At 35.5% G+C, this 14034-nt stretch overlaps 1 protein-coding gene across 2 annotated transcripts in view; it reads right to left on the bottom strand.

Moving 5' to 3' along the window:
• The window catches only part of LOC134804743 (neuroligin-4, Y-linked-like), an 88768-nt gene extending 78847 nt beyond the window's left edge, over positions 1-9921 (bottom strand). For both annotated transcript variants that reach the window (XM_063777945.1, XM_063777946.1), the window contains exon 1: positions 9343-9921. The gene's annotated coding sequence lies outside the window, so the exon portion shown is untranslated. The remainder of the gene's footprint in view (positions 1-9342) is intronic.
• Positions 9922-14034: the final 4113 nt, after the last annotated feature.

The following is a 14034-nucleotide window of genomic DNA, read 5'->3' as shown; positions in this document are numbered from 1 at the left end:
ATTTTTATTAATTAATTACAGTGAGACGCCTCATTCTGCTCTCGTATGTTTCTTTTCTCTTAATGAATGTATTAATTATACAGGATATTGACTCTTGGAGACCCTATACATCTCTAAGGATAACTTGATAAACTATATAATCTTATAGTTCTGACACCTAGAGACATTTACACCTCTAAATATTATAGATTTTTTTGTGTTTTGTATCTGTATTTTGTATGTAATTCGACATTAAGAGACCATATACATCTCTTAGTAATTGTAATACGTTAGATTGAATTGTTAGTTTTATTTTATAAAATTGTTGATGTTATTATTTTTGCTTGTATGTAAATTCAATGTTGACGTGTAAAAGTGCCCTTGTGGCCTATTTGCTGAATAAATATTGATGTTTGATGTTTGAAAAATACAATTTAAATTACTATAGAATTCATGCAATTATACTCAGTGAGTACATAACTTTATACAAATACGTAGCTCTTTCAGAAAACATATCAAATTCTTACAAAAGGACAAGAAAATAAAACCAATAAAAGAAATGAGAATACATATTATATGAATCTGACTGATTGTTATGAGATGTTTTCATACAATTTGATGTGCTTTCTTACCTGAGCTGAGTCACCTTTAACTCTACACATAATTCAATGCTTTTAATTGCTACTTGTCGTTATTACAGTTTCTGGTTTGGACCATGCATGTTTGTCTGTCAAGTAGTCCTCGACTCTGTAATAAGCCTTCAACATCTATGACTTTTTTAAGTAATTCTTAAGAGCTGGAAAGGGTAATCTTAAAGCATCCTCAGGTAACTTGTTATAAAAATGAATGCATTGCCCAACGAATGACTTCTGTACTTTACGAACACGAAACTTTCTGATAGCAAGCTTGTTTTTATTTCTAGTATTATAGTTATGGACATCAGAATTCTTAGTGAAGGAGTCTAGATTCTTAACAACATAAATAATACTATCATATATGTATTGGGAAGCTACAGTTAAAATATTAATTTCTTTAAAAAGTTCTCTTAATGATTCACGCAACCTTAAATTATATATAGAACGAATGGCTCTCTTTTGTAAGACAAATATAGTCTGTATGTCAGCTGCTTTGCCCCAAACCAGAATACCATATGACATTACACTATGAAAATAACTATAATAAACAAGGCGAGCTGTTTCAACATTAGTCAATTGTCTAATTCTCCTCACAGCGTAAGCGGGCGAACTTAATTTGTTTGCTAGTGTTCTTATATGAGGACTCCATTGTAGATTTTTGTCCAATGTTAAACCAAGAAACAGTGCTTTATCTACCGTCTCTAAGCATTCATTATTCAAAAGTATTTTAGTATCGACTGGTTTAACATTCGGCAAAGAAAATCTAATGCATTTAGTTTTCTTAGCATTAAGAAGCAAATTGTTCATAGTAAACCAGTTAAGTACATTAACGAGTGTGCTGTTAATTACACTGTAATCGGTAGATTTCCGATCAACCTTAAAAAGTAATGATGTGACATCAGCAAAAAGAACAATTTCACAAAGATTTTCTACTACACATGGCAAATCATTTATATAAACCAAAAACAGGAATGGACCCAAAATAGAACCTTGTGGCACTCCTAATTGGACTACAGTACCGTTAGACCGGGTTTTGTTTACAACAACTGTTTGTGTTCTGTTCCTAAGGTAAGAAGACATAAAGTTTAGGGCATTTACTGACAGACCATAGTGTTCTAATTTCAAAATGAGCGTTCCATGATCCACACAATCAAATGCTTTAGAAAGATCACAAAATATGCCAATTGCATCACAAGAATTTTCCCAAATATCATAAATATGTTTAATAAGTACCGAAGCAGCATCGGTCGTGGAACGGCCCTTTGTGAAATCAAACTGATTGCTTGTAAGTAAAGTATGTCTGTTGAAGTGACCCAGTAGAGCATTTAACATTAACTTTTCAAAAACTTTACTTAGTACAGGAAGTCTTGATATTGGACGGAAATTAGCCATATGCTGAGTACCCACAACACAAGCTTTCTTGAGCTTACCGTGGGGCTTAGTCAATTTGTGTAAAAATGTCCTTAATATTTATTTATTTATTTATTTATCACTCGAATCACCCGATTTAAATAGAGTGTCATATTTTTTTAATATATAGCTTTTAGTCTCATTAATATTTGTACAAAATTTGAAATTCGTCACTTTCATAGTTTAGGAAAAAAATAATAAAACAGTTTTGGGGTTAATCGGGTGTTTTTCACCCCCAGGGGGTGACAGAGGGATGAAACTTTGTGCAGGGTATTACCTCTTCAAAAGGCATCGTTTGATTATAGTTTCGACCCAAAAACGCTGGGGGCAATTTTTCAAAGGCTATCCTGCTATACCCTTTATGTTCATGGTGTCAGACATCCAGCCTTTGTATGCTACAGTTGCGTTTTAATTTATGTAATAAATTTAGTATAAGCACAATTTTAACACATAATCAATAACATTTCCAAAATAAGATTAGCTTGAATTGAAATCGCGTTGCATTATTTATTTTATAATAATGCTGAGGTTTTTTTGCAATACAAAATAAGTATACATTTTAAATTAAAAACGTACATTAGGTACCTGTTTGTGGATAGTTTCAACCGCAGAATGTTGACAATTGCCTACAGCAATTTCTAATAAGTAATATTAATAACACTTAATGTCCATGTGTGTAATAAGTAATATTAATAACACCACATCCACAAAATGAAATAACATGTTTAATATCATGCGATCGCTTGCGCTAACGTGTAACAACAAATCATTTAAGTGAATCTGAATGAAATCATTATTTCTCCATGCAAATCCAGGGAACCACATAACTGGGAAGACATCTGCGACGCCATCAAATGTCAAAATAAAAGGCAACAAAAACAGAAATAATGCTGCTGCAAAGAGACATACTCTCTGACTTCTATAATGGGTGGGCCATACTTAGGTTCACGTCTCCTTCGTAGACATACCTACAAACATACTTACCTACCTTCAGTTAAGGGCACAAGCCTGACTTTCTGATTGAACTCTTTTCCGTATTAAGGGGTAACTACTCCCTTTCTATTCACCTCTGTGATAAAAGCATGACATACACGGCACGCAAGTCGTTTTAAAATTCATGGCGCACACTTCAGGTTCCTATCAGTAAAATTATAAAAGTTGATAATTGTACCCAAGTAGATAAAGTTATCACTGAACTAACAAACAAAAACTTTAAAACTTGGTAATGCATGGAGGTGCACCTAAAGCTGACAGATGTCTCAAGTTGAATGTAAGCAGGTAATGTTGATTTAGTTAATCAGTTAATGTTGCTTACTTTCATTAACGATTGATCTATGTTTAGTCAAATAAATTATTGATCTACCAGTTAATTAATGCACGTGGATTTTTGTTCAAGTGAACTCACATAGTCACACACTCACAGAGTAGCATTTACTAGTTTTCCGGTTCTTATCATTTATTTTAAACTTAAATAGAAATTAGGTACCCTTCGTCTGTGTCAGTTGTACGCCCGCGGATTAGGCTCAGTGCAAATTTATAGTTTTCAGATTTTTCCCTGTACTTGTCACTACAACTAAGACGATATTACTTGCCAAATTTCATAGAGAGTATATGGGAAGTACCCTATAAGTTTTGATTCCCTTAATACTCGTAGTGTCAAAATATACGTTTTTGCGGCATAAACGGTTTTTACGTTAACTTTTTCACAGCTTCATTTCAACTCGATACCTCCACCCGTTCCCGAGATAAAGGGTCTTTGGTCTTGTGAGTCCGTCCATCTGTCTGGACGGACAACAAAGGGATCATAAAAGGGTTCCGTTTTTTCTTTTTGAGGTACGGAACCCTAAAAAAGGGGTAAAGTATTAAAAAATGGTGCATCGAATTTGTCAGATGGAAGTAGATGTCGCTCCACCGGCGTACATTGGGTGATATATCGTAAAAAGATAGATCCTTTGACAATTGAGTTACCACGTCAAATGTAGCTCCTTCTATACGTCTACCATCAGTTTTGACATTGACATATACGCTCACGTCTACGTAACTTACTTTCTATGCATCTCGCTCGTACTCGCATATTAGTGCAAGCGAGATGTACAGAAAGTAATTTACGTAGATGTGAGCGTTATGTCAATGTAAAAACTGGTGGTAGACGTCCTGGTCTCAGTTGTCAACTTGTACAATTAATGAAAACAAAAAGAACCTAGATTATATGAATTTATATTTTTGTTTCGAAAGTTCCAAAGAAATGTAATCTTTGTAGCAAAAAAATAAAAGTAGGTAGATCATGAGAATTAATTTAATAATGAGTTGTATAACTTTGCCCTACATACCTACCGTACCAGAATAATTCTGGTAAGTATAAAATAGCTAGTGGCAAAATATAACTAAGCCTTTTTTTTCATCACACGTGCTCGTAAAAGATCTTATTTCATGCAGGTGTACTGAAGGATTTAAGACCTATATAGTTCCCGCGGGAATTATGGATTGTGAAAAAAAAACGTGAAGTCAATAGTGAACTATAGTTTTTTTTATTATGTCACTAATTCATACGAATTATGTATGTATAAATGAGTTTAACTTTTAAAATACTAACGTTTATAATTTTGTATTTTTGTTTTTGTTTCAAAATATTTAATTTGATTAATTTAATAGCCATTTAAATATTTTTACTCAATTTTCAATAAAGTAAAGTATTACTGCAATGCCCTACCGCCAGAGTGCAGCACTAATTTGTTTAGTAAACCATAGGTAACTTATACATACTACGCCTTAAACAGTTTTTTTGACAAGTTTTTACTATGATATTCATGAATCAAGGCGGTTTGTTTACAGGTGGCCTACCGCGAAACGCCAAAATCGAAATTTCGTTATCTGCCTCTCTATCGATCAAGTACCTAAACAAGAGTGACAGAGAGGCAGAAACCGAACTTTCGTTTGTCGTGTTTCACAGTAGGCCATATGATTCAGTTAGTGACGCCCTCTACGCAGAGTTTTGCGTAATATTCCCTATTGTGGCTCTGAATACCGCATAGGTTTAATAATTATTTATGTCTTTCCCATCACGGAACAATGGTGTTCCGGACCTTTGGGAGGCGTGCGCGGAGCCGAAGCCAACACGTAGACTTTAATGAAATGTAAGGGGTACACCGAGCGGAGGCTGCCCTTGCCCGTGTCATGGGACGCACGCAGAGGCAGCACCCGCCAGGGTGTAAGGACTATTGAGAGTTGATGGAATCTAAAATGAACTAGGTTATTGGGTGAAAGCGATGGACTAAGAACTGAGCTATGGGGTAAAAAACCGGACGCCTGCCTAATAAAACGGTATGCAATTTTATTTCCGGCAGACGGTGACTCGCCCTCACAAGATGGGCCCCCACAAAAAGCGACATCTAGGATGGCTCAAGGGCAACACCGGTGTGAGCGGCTCAGGGGTGTCGAGAGGTGTGCGCCGCTTTCTACCCAGTGGCTGTTAACAGCCACTGTGCCAACTCGCGTCTTATGCATATTTCACTTCCACCCCTGGAGCTTATAGCTCTAACGACTCCACTCTGGCCGGCCGGCTAAGGCAAGCCAGAGGCAGAGAATCCTGTCCCACCCACCCTCCTTGCGGGTAACAGAACTCTCCAGGAGCACTCGGGTACGTGAGGTCGCTAATCCCCAACAGCTCGCCACAAGCTGCCCTGCGTTGACTGATTGCACTGGTAAAACCAGCGGGCGATGGGGTCGTCACATCCCTACGCCTTTTAATAATTATTTTATTATTATATTTAGTTTTTTCTTCGCAAGTGTGATTAAAAACATTGTGTGTAACTCCGAGGGTAAGAATATTGCGAATATTGAGTCTTTAATTCACTCCAGCCTGCGGCTGTAGCGTATTAACACCCTCGTTTCCAATATTTCACTTACCCCCCTCGTTGCACAATGTACCTACTATAACTATTCAATTACTGAGACTGATATACGACTGAAAATAAATGAAAACTAGACATGTTTTCGTGATTATCTTCTATCGAGCCAACTTTAACCTTATAATGTTTTGGTTGGAGTCTGCCTTTGCAAATATAAGACTATAATTTTTTGTAATAACATAATAGTAGCATCATTTTAAATAAAGGTATAACTATTATCAGAAAATAGTGTAATTTTTTTAAATGTTAATCATAATACACGTTGTTGACTGTATCTCCTGTCTTTTGCACATATATATCTGATACCCTCGACCTCGACACCGGTTGCGTTTTTTTGTCGAGAAGATTCTTGTACCATATGTCGACTCCAACTTTAGATATTACATAGTTACAGAAGTATAATAGTTACTAGAGCTCGAAACAAAAGTTGTTCCAATTTAAATTGCTTGTTAGGCTTTGATTTTGATGACGCCATTACTCGAGCGACTATGGCCGTTGAAATTGTCTCCCAACATGTCCCAATTCCCAATGACATAATAGTTGTTGCTGCTTTCCGGACCGTTTTCAAAAAGGGATACGAATAATAATAACTCATAATATGTACGCTGAATTACGTACCGAAACATCTGACGAAATATTTGAACGTCGACTGAGTCCTTTTATTGGATAATCCGCTTTATTCAGTAAATGAGTATATCACCTTGATATTAGAAATAGAATTGTGTAAATTTGACATGTTCTGATTTATTAATTTTTAACCTATGTGTACCTAGTTTTTATTTAGAACATGACGAAAACTAAGAGATAAGTACTTACTTTACATAGGTACTCGTACTTAGTTATTCCCGTATTTTGTTTTGACATGAATGGATAACATTGTTGACATAAAATTGATTATTTTTAAGACTTTTATTTTAATTTTTATCTTATAATTTATTATATAATACTATGTAAATATTAATGACGATCATAATATATATTGTCGTGAAGGGCGGCGATATTTTAAATATGTTATCTATGTTTAGTTATGGATAATAGTAGAAATCGTCGCTCTTAACTTCGGCCAACCTAATGTCATACGACATCGGTGTCTTCATACATATCCTTGGTAACCCAACATCGGACATGGCACAAATGGTATATAAGGTGCTACCTTATTAGTTGCAGATATTTATACAGCTGATAGTACTCGGTTCCTGGAGTATATTTAAGTATGAAACATTATAGCTTTACGATGTTTTTTTGGAGAAAACTGAAAAACAAATCTGCTACGTAAAAACACCCTGTTAATGTGATTATTAAATGTGAACTCATTGAACAAATTCTAGTACCTCTTTTACCTAACACCTAACTGTCTGGCCACAGTTTTCCCGCCGAACCATAATGAAATTTAATTTTTGTTTGGTAAATTAAAACAATTTTTTTTTAAGTATTCTTAATTTCTATATAAAGTTAATTGTTTTATAGTAACGTATCATCTGTTAAAATATCTGCAATTAATAAAGTAGCACCTTATATATGTCGTAGGCCGATTGTAACATCAGGCATATCGTAATGTTCCTGTGTAATGTTGACGATAGTCACATTAAACCAAAACATAGGTAGGATAGGTTCGTTAGGTTGCTTCAGATGCCCGAAGGGCAAACTGCCCAGAAATAGGAGCCCCGCGTAGCGGGACTCCGTCGACTCAGGGAACGAGTCAAAGATTTTCACGTTTCACGATATGCCTAGGAATTTCACGATATGCCTGATCTTACGATCGGCCGCCGACATAGCTTGGCTGAAGTTATGCTTAACAAATAGATTCTAATTATTTTTGTTTTAAATATTCACTTATATAGATGTATGTAATTGGCATATTTTCTGAAGCTATAAGAAGCGGACTTGATATAGGGCCGATATGTACAATTGTAAAAAGGTCCTGTTAAATAATAAATTAAAAAATATGTATATATGTATAATATAATTTCATAGATATATTATAATTTTATTTAGTATTTGTTTTTAGTTTTATTTTATAGATAAGTTAGTTTATTTTTCTTTTGAATGTATCTACCTGAAACTGAAAATAAACATTTCATATTAACAGAATAAATATCTAATATGCTAGTTCTTAAACCGTTAACCCAGTGTCAAATTGTACTGGTCACCATGGTAACTCCAGATTTAACGGGTTAACCCCGGGTTATTAGTGAATGGTGCAAGTGGCCCTAATAGAGTCATGTGTTGCGATTGCGAGGTAGGTTAGGGACTGACCGCAGTCTTCGCTCGTCCTCTCTAGTACCTACTCATCTGAGAATATTGCGCTATATTTATTGTCGTCTTACCTAAAAGTTACTTCAGTTAAAGCGATAATAACATTGCCTGAATGCGACGTGACGCGTTCTTCACACAGATTTACACAAGAATCTAAGGTCAAGCGACAGTAAAGTAAACACCTCTGTCTGCGAAATTATCGCTGCTCCTGTCGTTCGTGACTTGCAATTGTAGCTTTGTATATTATTCATATTTAATACTTAAAATATTTTTGCCAAGACTTCGTATACAGCTGTAGCTGTAGAAAAGCTGTTCACTTCGCAGAAGTATATGTACACACATAGATATAATATATAACTCGATATAATATAATTATATTAACTCGTCCGGGAGGACGAGTTACCTAATCGAAAGTGCCTGTATAGTCACCATCAAAAGTAGCCGAGCGGATAAGACTAGGAGTCAAAATTATCTACCATTCTATAACAGCTTAACTAAATGAGATATGTAGAACAATTAGACTGTAACAAATGCTTTTGAACGCGAACTGTAAAGATTAATATGTATTTGAAAAATAATTTCAGGGTGGCAGATACCTACTTTTCATGCCCTGTTTCATCCGCTACGTCTGATGCTGGCTGTACGCTAGCGACACAAAAAGGTAACAGGCTAAAAGAGTTACTCTCGCATTCCTTATGTTAGTATGGATTAATTGGTACTGACACTACACTTTATGAAAGTTTGCTTGAGCCTTAAAATGGATTTAAACATATAAAGAAGGTGATGTATCTGAAATATAAAAACTGAAGCACGAAACTATTGTCAATCAATAACAATTGAAATGCAATTATATTGTTTTCATTAAAAATCAATACTGATTTTTGACATTCGATCGTATAGAATTGGTTATGTCGTTAAAGAAAATGATACTTACAAAAAAACTAGGTACATAAATGAAAGGAATGAATGAATGAAATCGGGATAAAATGCTAATAAGTCAATCGGGTAGGTAATCCATCAATTCGCTGCAACTGTTGGCTATCATAAAGGTCCCCTTTGCAATTTGACATAACACTTATTCATAAGATATAACTACCACCAAAACTCAAAATAGAAATCTAAAGTAAGAGTTAGCGATTAAAACGATTTCTTACCAATATTTTCACTGAACGAGCGATGTGGCAATCTCAAAGTCTTAAATACACACACGCACACTTAATTTACTAAAAGTATACAGATACACAGTAACTCACACTCAGCACGAAATTCGGTTACATCGTATACGTCAGCAAGGTAAAAACGGCAGAAATTTGAAAATAAATACTTAAAAAAAACAGTGTCCAATTTGTTTTGCAGAATATCAACTGATTATTGAGTTTTACATGAGCTTCTGATTATGAAAATCGTTTTCAGCTCTAGTAGAAAGGGCGCGGTTACGCGGTGCGGCAGGGCGCGCCGCTTCACTGGCGGCGTTTGACGGGGTGTTGTTTCTGCGCATGCCTGCTCGCGCAACCTCGTCTGAAAAGAGATGAAAATGGCGCGTTCCGATTGTTTCTACGATCCACGGACTCCACGGTGGATGCCGAAGAGTGACGAATATTCTCAGCTGTGACGCAGGCCTCGTTAACGGTTTCTCGGGAATGTCGTGCGGAACGATAAATTGTATCTAAGTAATTCTGTTATTGTGTCATTGCTTGATACAGGAATATTGATAATGCTTAGACAAAGTACGCATAGTACGTATGTACTTATACCTATCTCGATAATCAAATTGGTACTATGTCTTATTGCGTTTTCCGAGTCGTAAACTACTTTTTAAATTTCTAATATTTACCTAAGTTAAAAAATATCCATGTCTGAATAATGTATATGAACCTTAAAAAACCGGCCAAGAGTACGTCGGGCTATGCTCAGTGTAGGGTTCCGTTGTTACCAGTCCGTCGCCATGGCCTGCCTTGAACGGGTGCTATTAATATCGTGTACTGTAGGTATATAACAAGCAAACGGGAGTACCTTCGACACGCTTTGTACATCTTTTTAATAAGAAGGGGAGACTTTGAGAGGACTCAAAAACGGCTTAACTGACCATGTTTGCTATAGTTTTCGTTGAATGTCTTTATTAAGCCCTACTTTCACGATTTTGTTCATATTTTTGGACCCATAAATCAAGCACATTTCTTTTCGAAAATGGTTACTTTATCAAATTGGTTATTGAAGATCCCTATTCGTTACTTATTCAACCCACACCACAGAGTTGAAGCGAAAAAAAATTCATCCCCAATTTACGTGTAGGTAGTAGGGGAGGTACCCTAAAAAAGTTTTTTTTATTATTACAGTTTTTATTTTACCATTTTATCGGCATGATTGATTTATATGTGTACTTATGCCAAGTTGCAGCTTTTTAGCACTAACGATCATGAAGCAAATATGGCGAAATTATAAGCTAAATTAAAAGCTGACTCATGCCACTTTGATTATAATATGTTTTAATAATAAAAGTATGTTTGTCACAAATCACGACAAGCATTCACAGACGTAGGGGTTATAGGATTCGTTCGACTTCGGCAATCTTCGTCTATCGTCGGCTAGCTGTAAACGGGACGCTATTTACGACTGTACGTAACATACGCCGACCAAAGGAAGCTTGCGAACCTGTTTTACTATATGTCGTAGCATTAAGGTCTACTTTGCTTTGTCTTTACCTCTGCTTAACTGGTGAGTTTGGAGAGAATCGGACCGTGATGGTCTTATCGGCATTTTTTCCGGTTATCTTTCGTTGGGTAAAGGGGATAAATATGTGCGTACAGTTTGGTTGCGGACAGGCATTGGCTTGGAAGCTTTGTCTATCACCTCACCTCTATTTTTATTTGCATATTTGTTTAAAATGCTCAATCGGCATTTTCCAATAAAAAAACGTCAAACAAACATCAAGTAATGGAATTAAGGAAAGTTTTCCCCTTCGGAAACGATATTTATTATTGACCACTAATTTGCTGACTTTCTACACAATATTTCCTTGAGTAGAAAATGGTACTGGGCCCGTTACCGACAATTTACCAGCTTGGAGAATATTTCTGACACCTGGCCATCACTGCATAATACCAGCAAAATCCTGTAGAAGCCTTAAGACTAAGAGTAATGATTATATACTACTTTGGGCCAATTTTGATGAAATATATACATTCTGAGTTTACGAGAGAGGTCTATTAAATTACCAAACCCAACTCGTACATCAACACAAGGTGCGCAGACAAGTAGACGTGAAATGTATTGCTCAGACCTTTCTCCGCTTAAATCGCTATCATTTTAAATGTCCTCACATTAAGAGAGAACACTAAATAATTCCATAAACGACTAGCATATCCTCTTGCAACCATCTTGAGGGGCTTTGAGTTGTGCCGTAAGTTACGAGATTATTTTTCACTGAGATCAAAAACCAAATTAATAATATAATTATTGCCCCGAATACCACAACGTCGGATAGGTATGACCATCCGATCAAAATGTAATTTTAACGTAACGGTAATAAATATCGCATTGTTTTCTTAATAAAGTGACTCTACATTTTTAGTTTCTAAGATACATAAAGTACCTACACAAGGTCGGTTTCTAGTACTAACGATCACTGAGCCAGTGAGACTGAGCGGGTAGACGGATAGACAGTCAGATGGACTTGTCGGACATGGCTAAATATAAATAGCGGATCAACCGTTAAAATTTCATCAGCTATTAGTCCGATACATCACTCGTAAACCAAAATATTTCCTATACGGGTACTGTTTTAGTATATAGTTCCTATGTAATAAGTTAATAACAAACGTTATTCAACTTATATCTGATAATTAAAGGTTTAATGTATGTGTGATAGGGATCGAACGAGAGAATGAATAATATCTAAAATGAAGCACTAAAACGCTTAATCCCAGTAACTTAAATCACGTGTATTCCGGCGCTGCTCTCAATAGCAGGTAATAAGGTTTCAACTCGGGTGTAACATTAGGCGCAATACTTGTAATCCCGTACGTAGGGTCCGGCAAGTAACCTTCGTAGATCATAATTCGAAAGGTTTCTCTCTAGAAAACCACATAATGCTATTGCTTTTCGTATTCAACTCCGATTTCGTATTTAACGAGCAAAAGGCATTGAAAAAAACGACAAGATAATGAAATAAATGACAAGGGCATAAAAAAACCTCAAAGGGATAAGAAAACGGAGGCGGAATGAAAACACAAAACAGTATTTGAAATCGATCAGCAACTAAATAAAAACAAATAAATAGGTTTGCAGCCTTCTTGGCATAGATGGTAACATTCACTGGTATTATTTTTTAATCATCGTTACTCATCTGATAATTTCAAAACTCTTTTTTTGCATGACTCAAGAAAGGGTCTCACTCGCAATCCCTAATAACTTTTGTCTTAAATAGGTATAATCACTTGCCCTAACTGATTTGGGTTAGTATCATATGGTCAAAAACGCAGGTCGTCTACAGGGTCATCTCACCTAAAAATCATTTGGGCAAATTGGCAGATAGTCTAAAACGTAAGCGGCCTATAAAGCAACTCGTCTAAAATCAACCCGATAAACAAGTGGTTTGTCCGATATGTAACTAGTCACTTTAGCTATTTACTTGCCTTAGGATCATCTAGACCAATCCACAAATAGGTTAAAAAGTAATTGATCGATAAAGCACCTCCTCTTAAATTTAATTCGTACCAGTCGTTTAATACTCAGGCGAGCTTTGTTATCTTGGATTGACTGGCCACTTATGGAAGGACACTTGAATAGTATATTAGAGTATATTCAGTTGACAGCTTTTCAAAAAGTGTCATTCCTTTACTTTATTTGCATTCTTTTGCGTAAACGTTGTTTTTGATTTGTGTGTAGCGTAGTTCAAGTGATATTCAACATGGACAGTAGCAGCGAAGATGAAGAAGTAAACTTAGAGACTACTTAATTCTAAAATAAGCTTTATCCATAGTCAGCGGGGCCACCCTACGCTTTTGCATGCCGGGTATAAATATATGTAATTTTAATAAAACTAATAAAAACGCAACTTCATCATGGCGTTGCGTGGTTAGAAATGAATTTAGCTCATCTGTGACATTAAGTGTGGATAAAGAGACTATTAAACGTTCAACAGTACACAGTTGCCAGAAAACAAAATGCCCAAAACCATATCGATCTCATCATGGATTCTTTTAAAAAACAGGTCAGTAAAATTTTAAACCTGTCAAAGAAGTGTTTGAAGATGTTGTCATTCAACTAAAAGATGAATCGAATGATGTTATAGATTTAATATCGACCTACAAGTCAAAAAAAGACACGTTATACAGAGTGCGAAGAAATTTTTTACGAGTAACGAAAACCAAATTTAACAGTCTGAATGAAGTGACGATACCAGAAATAATAGCCCGGGATTTCCTGGTTTACAGTGACAGGGACAATAATAACAAAATATTGGTATTTTCTACAGTATTGAGTTGTAGAGTCATGGAAAATCCAAATAATCGACCTATTCAATATTGGGTCCTTACCTATGAAATTGGCGTTTTTGTTCATAGATATAAGTCTGATCCTAGTTTTTTTTTTTTTACAAAAGTACATACACAATTACAATAAAACTACAGTGCACTCAATAAACAACGATTTTACATACAATTAATTGTTATTTTTTATTGTTAAGTGTTCAGAATTAAGCCTTGAAAATAGGTCTTTTCATGTGCTGTCGGTTCGAGTATTAAAATTACTTATATTTTTCTAATGGTACCAATTTTCAAGAAATGGAGATATTGAAAACATACCTTAAAGGTGTCAAAAATTACTGGAAAAATTTTGTTTGGTTT

Source organism: Cydia splendana, chromosome Z (assembly GCF_910591565.1).
Source record: "Cydia splendana chromosome Z, ilCydSple1.2, whole genome shotgun sequence".
Taxonomy (NCBI): domain Eukaryota; kingdom Metazoa; phylum Arthropoda; class Insecta; order Lepidoptera; family Tortricidae; genus Cydia; species Cydia splendana.
The sequence above is the reverse complement of the archived record's forward strand: the minus strand, read 5'-3'. Positions and strand labels throughout refer to the sequence as shown.